The 9703-nt window shown below is 45.9% G+C and overlaps 1 non-coding gene across 1 annotated transcript; it reads right to left on the bottom strand.

Moving 5' to 3' along the window:
• Positions 1–5959: 5959 nt before the first annotated feature.
• On the bottom strand, positions 5960–6032 carry TRNAK-UUU. The gene has a single exon. It is a non-coding gene; the product is annotated as a tRNA-Lys (tRNA).
• Positions 6033–9703: the final 3671 nt, after the last annotated feature.

Raw genomic sequence — 9703 nt, forward strand, 5'->3', positions numbered from 1 at the left:
TGCCAAACATTGGGAACTACCCGGGGAGGAGTTAGGAACAGGAACAAGGAGAAGCGAGAACCACTTAAATGGAGGAATCGATTGTATTTCGTCCTTTGTTCCCCATAGCAACTGGGGATCAAAAAGCACCAAATTTGATGACTTATTAAGGGAAAGACGAAGTAAGAGCATGCTATTGGAGACGTTGCAACATATGTCGGGAAGGCCTCCGTTGATTGTGTACGAACAAAATACGAATCCAAAGGCAGGGTAAGAAAGGGTTTAGCTAATGGAGATATTAACTCTTCCGGGAACCAGTAACGCGTAAACCATGTCAAACCAAGACCAATCAATATCCGAACGGAACGGATTCGAACTTCTCCTAGAATAGTTTCCGGTGCGAAATGAAATTCATAGGATATATATGAGTAATTCAAAGGATAAATATAAATATTTGATAGGATTCGATTCATTTTAGTAATGAACAAAACAAATAGGATTGATTATGTATCACAATTTCATCACTACATCCAAGGCTTTTTTGTTAATATATTGATAAGATAGCTTGGTATCCAAACATAAAGAATTATGATCCTTCTTGTGTACATAAGAAATTGGGTGGGTATAGGGCATATAACAAAAAGGGTTTCCTCGATCATAAAATAAAAAAAGAAAAAGCAGACAGGAACAGTTTGATTCTTTAAACAAGCAAGTTTTGGCTTCTTTTTTAGCACCCTAATTCTCTTGTTTGCTTTGATACCATGAAATAAAATAGAGAAAAAGACCTTCAAGAGAATAAATAAATAAAACCATTTTCAAGAGACAAACTCCAGTGAACCCCTTTTCTCCCATTCATTGCCCTTTGAAAGAAGTCAAAATAAAAAAAGAATCTAACGCTCTAGTCGAATTGAAGACTTTCAACGCTCATGCTATTTGAAAGAGCTTTCAACATGGAGTGGAGACTCCATAACGTACACAAAGAGTAAGTGATCTATGAATATCATCCCAATTCAGGTCTTGTTCCGCACTTAAATGGACAACTCAAACCCTTACCTTGACCAGTTTGTAGTGGAAAACCTCAATGACATAATCGTTTATAGTCACTCGCTGGAGGTTTGGAACCCTGAGTACAGTGTTCCAGGTGTAGCAGGAAAAGAGGCTGTACGTGAAAGAGTACTCAGACGAAAGTGCTATTTCTTGGCCATTGGATCAGCAAGGGTGTGATTCAGATGGATCAAGAGAAGACCAGGTCTGTTGTGGACTGGGAAGTGCCGAAGAAGGAGAGAGCAGGCAGCAGTGGGGAAGTTGGATGCTCGAAGTCATTTTAGATACGGCAAGACAGCTCAGGAGGAGTAGAAAGTTGCCACAACCTAGGAGGGGTTTATAGGAAGCCAAAAATGAGCCTTTTTACATACTTCTTAAAGGGGGAGAGCACCAGGAGAACGTCAAGACGCCATCGGTTTGGAGCGCGAGGCCAGCAGAGCTTGCTGCAGAGGAGATAAGAAAAGGCTCAGCAGAGGGTATCTGGTAACTGTTATGAATGTGGAGGAGTGGGGAATTTTTCTCGTTACTGTTCCAATGTTCAGACGGACGAATGCTGCTAGGGGAGTGCAGAATAGACCAGCTGAAGATGGAAGAGTGAACGTTGTCGAGCCTAGAGCCCGGGAAGCTCTAAAGGTAAGTTCAAGTCGGAAACATAGCGGGGGTTCTCAAGCTTAGGAGAGGAGACAGTTTCGCTATCGTTAGATTGTGTGGCAACGTGAGTCAACGTCAGCAGAAAGGAGGAGAAGACGGAAGGCTGTATTTAAAATCTATGTCGGAATTGGCCAGTGCAAAGATAATCATTGATGCTGGGAGTTTGGATAAGATAGCGTCCACGGAGATGGTAGATCAGTTGGGGCTGAAGCCCTTTTAAGTAAGGGCCTCATCCAGAGCCCTATCGAATCAGATCAAAAAGGGCATGAGCGGCGGGCCCTATGTTGAGTAAGGGGGGAGAAGGTGCCCCTTCTGCTAAGTTGGAGCTAGGGAAGTTAAAGCAGGACGTCTGGTGTGACGTCGTCCTTATGGACGTATTACATATCCTACTCGGAAGACCTTGGTAATACGAGTAGGGTTCTAGCTGCGTAGAGAGAACACCGCTTTACTTTTAACGGGAAACCGGTTATTGCCATAAGAAGACTTTGGTTGGCTAAGGAGAAAAGGTGTTTGTTGGTATACCATTTCTGGACGTGGGAAAGAGTCCATAGAATGCTATGCCTTGATAGCAACAAAGCCAACTAGCAGAGCCGATTCGGGGATCGGTGGGATGTCGTAGCTTTAAGAGATAGGGGCGGAGGCAATCGAAAAGGCTTTTTAGGAACGAGGTCCCCTCCCTCCTATGTTGTAAAAGGGAAATGCAGATCTTTATCTTTCTGCGACACTCTTCCGACTTGATGCCGCCCCTGAATCCACAAGTACCGGCTTGATTACCCCCTAAGATAAGAGGAGGATATAGAAGCAGATTTAGTTGCAGGTAGGAGCGAGTCTACCCTGCAAAGCGGCTTCTCGCTTATCCCCATTTTCAAATGAGGAGATCCGACGTCAAGTGCAGGAATTGCTGTCAAAGGGGCGGGAGAGTCTCAGTCCGTGTTCAACGCCTGCTTGACTAGCTCAAAAGGAAGCAGCTGGAGTGTGTAGATGGGCTTTGAATAAGAGTTGGGTGATTTATTTCCAATAATGCCAACGATGGATGATATTATGGATTAATTGCCTGTCGGGAGCGTGTTACTTTTCAAAGCTTACCTTATATTATTAAAGAAAGGGGAAAGGACTTTTTTTATAAAGAGAGAGAGTAAGGGGGGTTTTCTGGGGGTTTGAAGCAGGGCCACTTATATTGAAAAACTTTCAGAGACGGGATGGAAAGTCTTTCGTGAGAAGAGATGGTAGGCTTGATACAGCTGCTTATCACCCACCTTAGAATCAAGCAGTTCAGTTCGACTATACCCGCCTTAATTCCCTCATTCAGGACAGATGGAAGCAGGTTATGGATCTGTTCAAGTTGGTCGATCAATCCCTCCTTTCTTCCCCTGCCTCCGGACACCTTAGAATAGATTTGATTGGAAGGAGGGTGAGGAACGAACACAGTGGTTTGACTGCTGGGATCCCAATCGGCCTGCATCAGCGGAAAATGGAACTATCGAATCACGGGTGACTCGCTTTATCGGGATGGGAAGAATTGCAACATCGGCATTTCTTTCCTTCCCTAAATCGATCCACTAGTAGGTAGCGGTAGGAGAGATCCATTATGGTGGGATGGACCGTTCTCGAATTCCGGGCGGCATTTCTGTCAATCGGCGGAAGACTCACGCATACTGGGAGGGTACGACTTCAAGGGATGGACTCGATCGAACGGCCAACCACTTGCTATTTTTGTAGGAGATGAAATCCAAAAGACCATTATTAGCGTGTAGTAGATTGGCCCGAGTGCGTAATAGGCCAGTCGAGAAGAAATTAAATCAATAGATTGAATGGTAGATAAAGGATCAGAGGATGAGAGGGGTAGATCTACCCAATATGGACCGATAACGGATGGTCCCCGCCAACTGCTTATCTCTCTTCCTCGCATTCCATTCATGACCTAACGACTATCCCTCTTTCGGGGAGGGAATCACTTGCTGGATCGAACCCAAGGATAGGTTTGATCGGCCGGGTGTTGGATCGAATGAACATTCAACCGCGTCATCACGGCAGCGATGGATGTCCAACCTTTAGATCTCTTCTTTCTCAATAAAGGCGGGTAAGGAAAGTCCGAAGGCTAATCCGGCAACTGCTGGCTAGAAGGCAAAAACCGCTTTTGCCAATCAAAGCCCCAAAACTAGTAAGGGCACTCGTGCCCCAGCAAGCCACCCCAACCCTACCGCCAAAGCTTGACTTTACTAAACAAGCAAGAAAGGCTCCTTCTATCTTATTAGTCAAGCGCTAACGAGCAAGAAAATGGATATGCCCTAAGAAGCAACTTCGTGCAGCTGCTGCGCCCTTGCTTCTTGCTTTAGAAAGATTGCTCGTTAGCTAGGCCGTTTTCAATAAGGCTCGCGCTAGGCGCTCACCTTTTTTGGCTAAGCCGTATCGTATCTTGCTGGTAATGGATTGATTCTTGAATCTTGCTTGGTTTAGGCAGGTAAGTGCTAAGAGGCTCTTGTTGGCTTTCATTAGGTATACATAGGTACACATAGGACTTTCTTGCAATACATAGTGGTTGGCTTCGAATCACATGAAGCCCATATAGATGTCCACTCCTATTTCCTTTAAAGCTCTCCCTGTGGGGAACACAATCAGTCCATACAAGGACCTACTGAGTCATCCACCCTTGCATCTATTTGATGCATCATCACATGGCCGTCGTGTAACTCCTCGAGAATCATGTCATTCGCCTGTCACGTGTTGCCACCAGAGTCATAAATACTCGAAGTAAGCTCCTGGCTCGCCCCTATCTCTAAAGGGGCTTACGAACGAGCGGAGTGCTTACGGCCGTGGTAGCTGCGAGCCTCCTGGGTCTTGCTCTCTCGTCTTTTTTCCTCCGCCTTCCTCTTGTAATTGACCCTTTCTTTTCTGCTACGCCTATCCATCCGTCAGATTGACATCCAGCCGGGTGAGCGATAGCGGCTCCTGTTTACTAATAGATCTGCCGCCGCTAGTATAACAAAAAAAAGCACATAAGGATCCAGAATATTAAAATATACTGATCACTGATCAGGATCATATAAAGCCCGGTATTCCCAGAAAGGATAGTCGTGATGTCCCTTCATGGCCGGCCTTTTCAGTATGGAGCCGAAGGCGAGGGTTTCCAGCAGGCCCCCTTCTCTGGCTTTTCCTTTAAGTGACAAGGGGGGTGAGGTAAGGAGTAGTATAAGAGTGGTTCGGTCATCGATAAGCCTCTCCTTATTCATTCTATAGGGCGGGGCTGCGGGCCAACAATCCAGCAAAAGGGCTGAAAAGCTCCTTTATTAAACCTTCCCCTTTTAATAATAAGAAGGTAAGCATCAAAGCCCAGAAAACCCAACCTATACAAAGAGCTCTTTTCAGCCCCTACTCCTAACAAGTGAAAGTTGCTGGCACCCACCATATCTTGCTTCGGGGCCGATCTCTTGTATCGGAGCAAACAAATTCAATGATTTTCTATATTCTATTTATTTCTTTTTATTGTTGAGTTTTTTCCACCACAAACAGATTTGCCGCATGGATTGGATAGAGTCCCCTGATCTCGACATTCAAGCACGAATCCCTTGAGCGCTTCGGCGGCGGATAGCAGCATGGGCAAAGCACTCTGCTGCGGCGAGCAGCCGGTTCTTATTGCATTCACCAAGATAGTCTTGCTCGCTCCTGAACTCTGCGGCGAGTTCAGCCACCACCTCCGGGTCTGAGCTCTGCTCGAGCGTAGTCAGCCAGCTTCGTGACTTTGCTTAGCTTCCAGCGTTGCAAAGGGATAACCTTTCACTATCTAGGCGCCCTCGAAGGAGGGGTCCCACGGACTTCTTCCCCGAAGGTCAAGCCGTAGTTCCTGTCCCTGGGAGAAGTGGAAGGAGTTAGGAGGATGGAGCGCCCTTTGCCCTAAGAAATAGGCGGCTTCGCCTTCAAGCCGTCAATAAAATCGAGCTAATATGTGATCATGACAGTACACTGATGCATAGGTCTTCTTTACTTTACGGCCTTTTGATTATGATGCATCATGAACGTGCCAATATGTGATCGGGGTGAGCGGTGGTTAGATATAGGGGCGGCTTCGCCGGCTTGGATTGGAAGGAAGGGCTTCGCTTTCCGATCGCTTTTTGAGGCCGGTTTGGATGAGCGTGGGCAAGTTCGGGATTCACTATCGCTTTCCGCTTGGAGCGGCTCACCCCCTTGTCACTTAAAGGGCGAAGTCGCCGAAGCGAGTCTAAAGGCCAAAGAGTCATCTTTGAAGGCTACTATGCATCCTTATTCATAGTAGAGTGTAAGGTAGGTTTGGGTATAGCAGGACTTGAACCTGCGACCATTAGGTTAAAAGCCCAATGCTCTACCAACTGAGCTATACACCCCAAAAAAGATGTAGTAGTAAATAAGGATTGGTACGGAAAAGAGGCCGGCCCCCCTTCTTCTCATCATATTAAAGGAGCGCGGCTCTGTATGAGGCTCGTACTGCAGAGCAAGCGGAAGAAAACGTAAGGTCGCGCGTTAGCACTCCTGCAAGAAAACGGATGCGCTAAGGCGCAACTTCGCGCAGCTGCTACGCCCTTGCTTCTTGCCCCTTATTTCAAACTCAAGGAAAGCCTTGATCGATATGAGAAAGATGCGCTCAAGCGNATTTCAAATCCTGAGAGACCCGCCAAAAGGCCACATGTGCAACAATTCACTAACGAGGCTCAGGTGCAGTGGGATTGGTTAGCTAAGGAAAAGGAGTATAGAGCCCGAATAGGAGCATTGGAAAAGCAGGTGCAGGAGCTCCGGTTTGAAAACACCTTGCAAGCCACAGCCGACGAAGGTGATAAGAAGAAATTGGCCCAGGAGAATGAAGCTCTCAAAGCCCAAATTCAGCAAATGAAAATAGATGCCAGGGATCGAGAAAGAAGTATATCCGACGAGAGATTGATAAAAGGTTTGAAGAAACAAGTTTTGGACTGTCAAGAGGAATTGGAAAAATCCGAGGGAAACGTGGCAAAACTTCGGGCACAATGGGCAAAGAAGACCGAGGAAAGGGCCCAGTTTGTACAACAAATGAAGAAGAACTATGAGGGAACCATTGCTAACATGAAAAGAAAAATGAATACTCTTGAAGAAAAGGCAGCTCGGCAGGACAAAGAATTTCGGGCCGAGAGAGAACAGTGTTATGGGTTAATCGCTGAGATGGAAAAGGAAATAAAATTGTTACAAGACATTCACCTCCAGGATTCTCAGGTACTAGAGGCTCGTACCCAACAGATAAGTCGGCTACTCCAAGAAAAGGGCCAAATCAGGGAAAGAATCAGAAACATTGCCAACTACATTGTCATGAAGTGCCAAGCTGGTGAGCGGATGGGTCGTACCACGTTCTTTGCTTTCGTGATGATATTCGTTCGCCAGGTCATGAACGATCTGGATCAGTTGCAAAAGGGTCTCGCACGCAGGCCCGCGGCGATGCCGAGAGATGCCCCGCGGGCCCCAGGATTTGAAGCTTTGATGTATTCCTAGTTAATCGAGTCTGTATTTTTGTTTTTGAGTCTGTTTTTGTAACTTCCCTTTTTGAGAAAAAGAAAAACAAATAGTCTAATAGCTTTGTAATCGCAGTTGTTATTATGAAAATTTGAAAATTTCCGAAAAATTGTTTCTTTATTTCTTGCATTTATTTTTGCATTTATTTGCAAGAACTACGCTTGGTCTGATTTACGCGGGATCGTGATACGTAGGCAATCTCCATAGGATTCGACCGTAGCTAAATGAAAAAGGGAAAAACAAGAAAAGAATGAAAGGAAAGAGGTGAAAAACAAGAAAGGAAAGAAAGACAAAAGAGGGAAACAGAAAATAAGAAACCAAACAAAAGCAAGCAAGAGAAAATAAAAAGGGAGCAAAGGAAAGAAAAGAGCGGAAAAACAATTTTGAGGAAAGGAGCGAATAGGAACAAGGAAAAACCAAGGCAAAAGAAAAAAAAAAGAGGGAAAAATAAGAGAGAAAAGCAAAAGAAAAGAGGGAAAAGCAAGAAACAAACAATGGAAAACACGAGGGAGGATTAAAGGAAAGGCTTGGTAAATAAAGCCGGGATGACGCATGCGATCCAAGCAAAAGCATAATAGGAACTGTTAACTGCCTAGGTGCATTCACTCCCCAAATGTGCGAGTACCAATGTGTTAAATGCCCTAACGCTAACGTGATGGTTTCATTTTGTCATGTCATTCCAGAAAGATGGTTGGTTTGTGGTTTTTAAAGTGGTAACTCTTCTTTACAACACAAGGACAAAAGGCAGTTGTCGTCCTGGCAACCCATTCCTACAACACCCGGGCAAAAACCAAATTGAACATGACAGGCCAAGAATCAGATACCAGTATCATGGACCCGTCAAAAGAGGTAGAAGTGGTAAATGTCAAAGCAATGAGGGAAGAGATGTATAAATTGAGGCAGCAGATGGCCGAGATGCATCAGGCCTGGGCTAAGGGTCAGCCGACGCCAGTTTATCCCGCCAATCCAGCATATATCCCACCTTTGGCTCAGTCCCAGGAGCCTCCTACTGTGAATTCCTCGCCAACTTTCCCTTTCTACCAACAGAGTTATGGCACCACCTCCTATCCTCCCCAAGCTCCATTACCCAAACAAAACCCTCCTCCACCAATCACCCCTGCCTTTGTGGCACCTCCACCTGCCACATTGCAAAGATCTTCCAGTGAGCCATTGTTTCAAACTCACGATAGCCAGTACTACCCTCCTGAGTCCACCTTTAAAGCTCCTGATCCATATTCCTACAACCCTCACTTTGAGCTCCCGGTGGAAACTGACAAGCCGCCTAAGAATCCGGAACAGGAAGAGATGTTTCGAAAAGTAAAAAGCCTGGAGCAATCCTTCAGGAACATGCGAGGATTAGGTGGCCAAGTCAGCGTGGCCTACAAGGATTTGTGCTTGTTTCCCGATGTCCAGTTGCCAGCAGGATTCAAGTTACCCAAGTTTGACCTATATGATAGACATGGTGATCCGGTGGCACATCTAAGGGGATTCTGCAACAAAATGAGAGGAGCTGGGGGAAGGGATGAATTATTGATGGCGTACTTTAGTCAAAGTCTCAGTGGTGCAGCTTTGGAATGGTACACGCGACAGGATCATGCCCGATGGTACACGTGGGATGATTTGGCCCAAGCATTTGCAGGCCACTATCAATATAATCTCGAAATTGTCCCGGACCGTCTGTCACTAACCAAAATTGAGAAGAAGCCCGGGGAAAGCTTCAGAGAGTATGGTTTCCGGTGGAGAGAGCAGGCGGCAAGAGTCGATCCTCCAATGAGGGAAAGCGAGATGGTTGATTACCTCCTGCAGGCTTTGGAGCCCACCTACTTTGGTCACTTGGTGTCAGCAGTAGGAAAATCCTTCAACGAGGTAGTAAAAATGGGAAGTATGGTGGAGGAGGGGCTTAAGTCCAACAAAATCATGAGCTAATCTGCAATCAAGGCAACTACCCAGGCTATCCAGAGCGGCACTAGAGGGGTAGTGAAAAAGAAAAAGAAAGAAGATGTGGCAGTAGTTGAATCAAGAGCTTGGTCCAGAGGTCCATCACCATATTACAATCAACCTCGACCTCAACCCCAAACCTATCCCCGAGCTCCACATAATCCACCTCAGGTCCGGTCATATGTCCAACCATCAGGTCACTCCCTATGGCGAGCACCAGCGCCGCATAATGCCTCCTTGCCTTTACAACATTTTCGAGCACCCAACAACCCTCGAAAGCAGGGGCAGGGAAGAGAACAGAGGAGAGGAAATAGTTTCATACCAATTGGAGAGTCCTACACGAGCTTGTTTGAAAATTTAAGGCATTCTGGTTTGATTGAGCCGCTCCTCGGCTATACTCCAGACCCACATGCAAAAGGCTTTGATCCTACTGTACGATGCATATACCACTCTAATGTCCAAGGGAATAGCATTGAAGATTGTCGTTCTTTGAAAAGAGAAATAGAAAGAACGATTCAAGAAGGGGTAATTATGATCAATGACAGTGACAGAGAGCATGCAGTTGTTAATGGTTTTGGCAATA

This window comes from Nicotiana attenuata, unplaced genomic scaffold, assembly GCF_001879085.1.
Source record: "Nicotiana attenuata strain UT unplaced genomic scaffold, NIATTr2, whole genome shotgun sequence".
In the NCBI taxonomy this organism is placed as follows: domain Eukaryota; kingdom Viridiplantae; phylum Streptophyta; class Magnoliopsida; order Solanales; family Solanaceae; genus Nicotiana; species Nicotiana attenuata.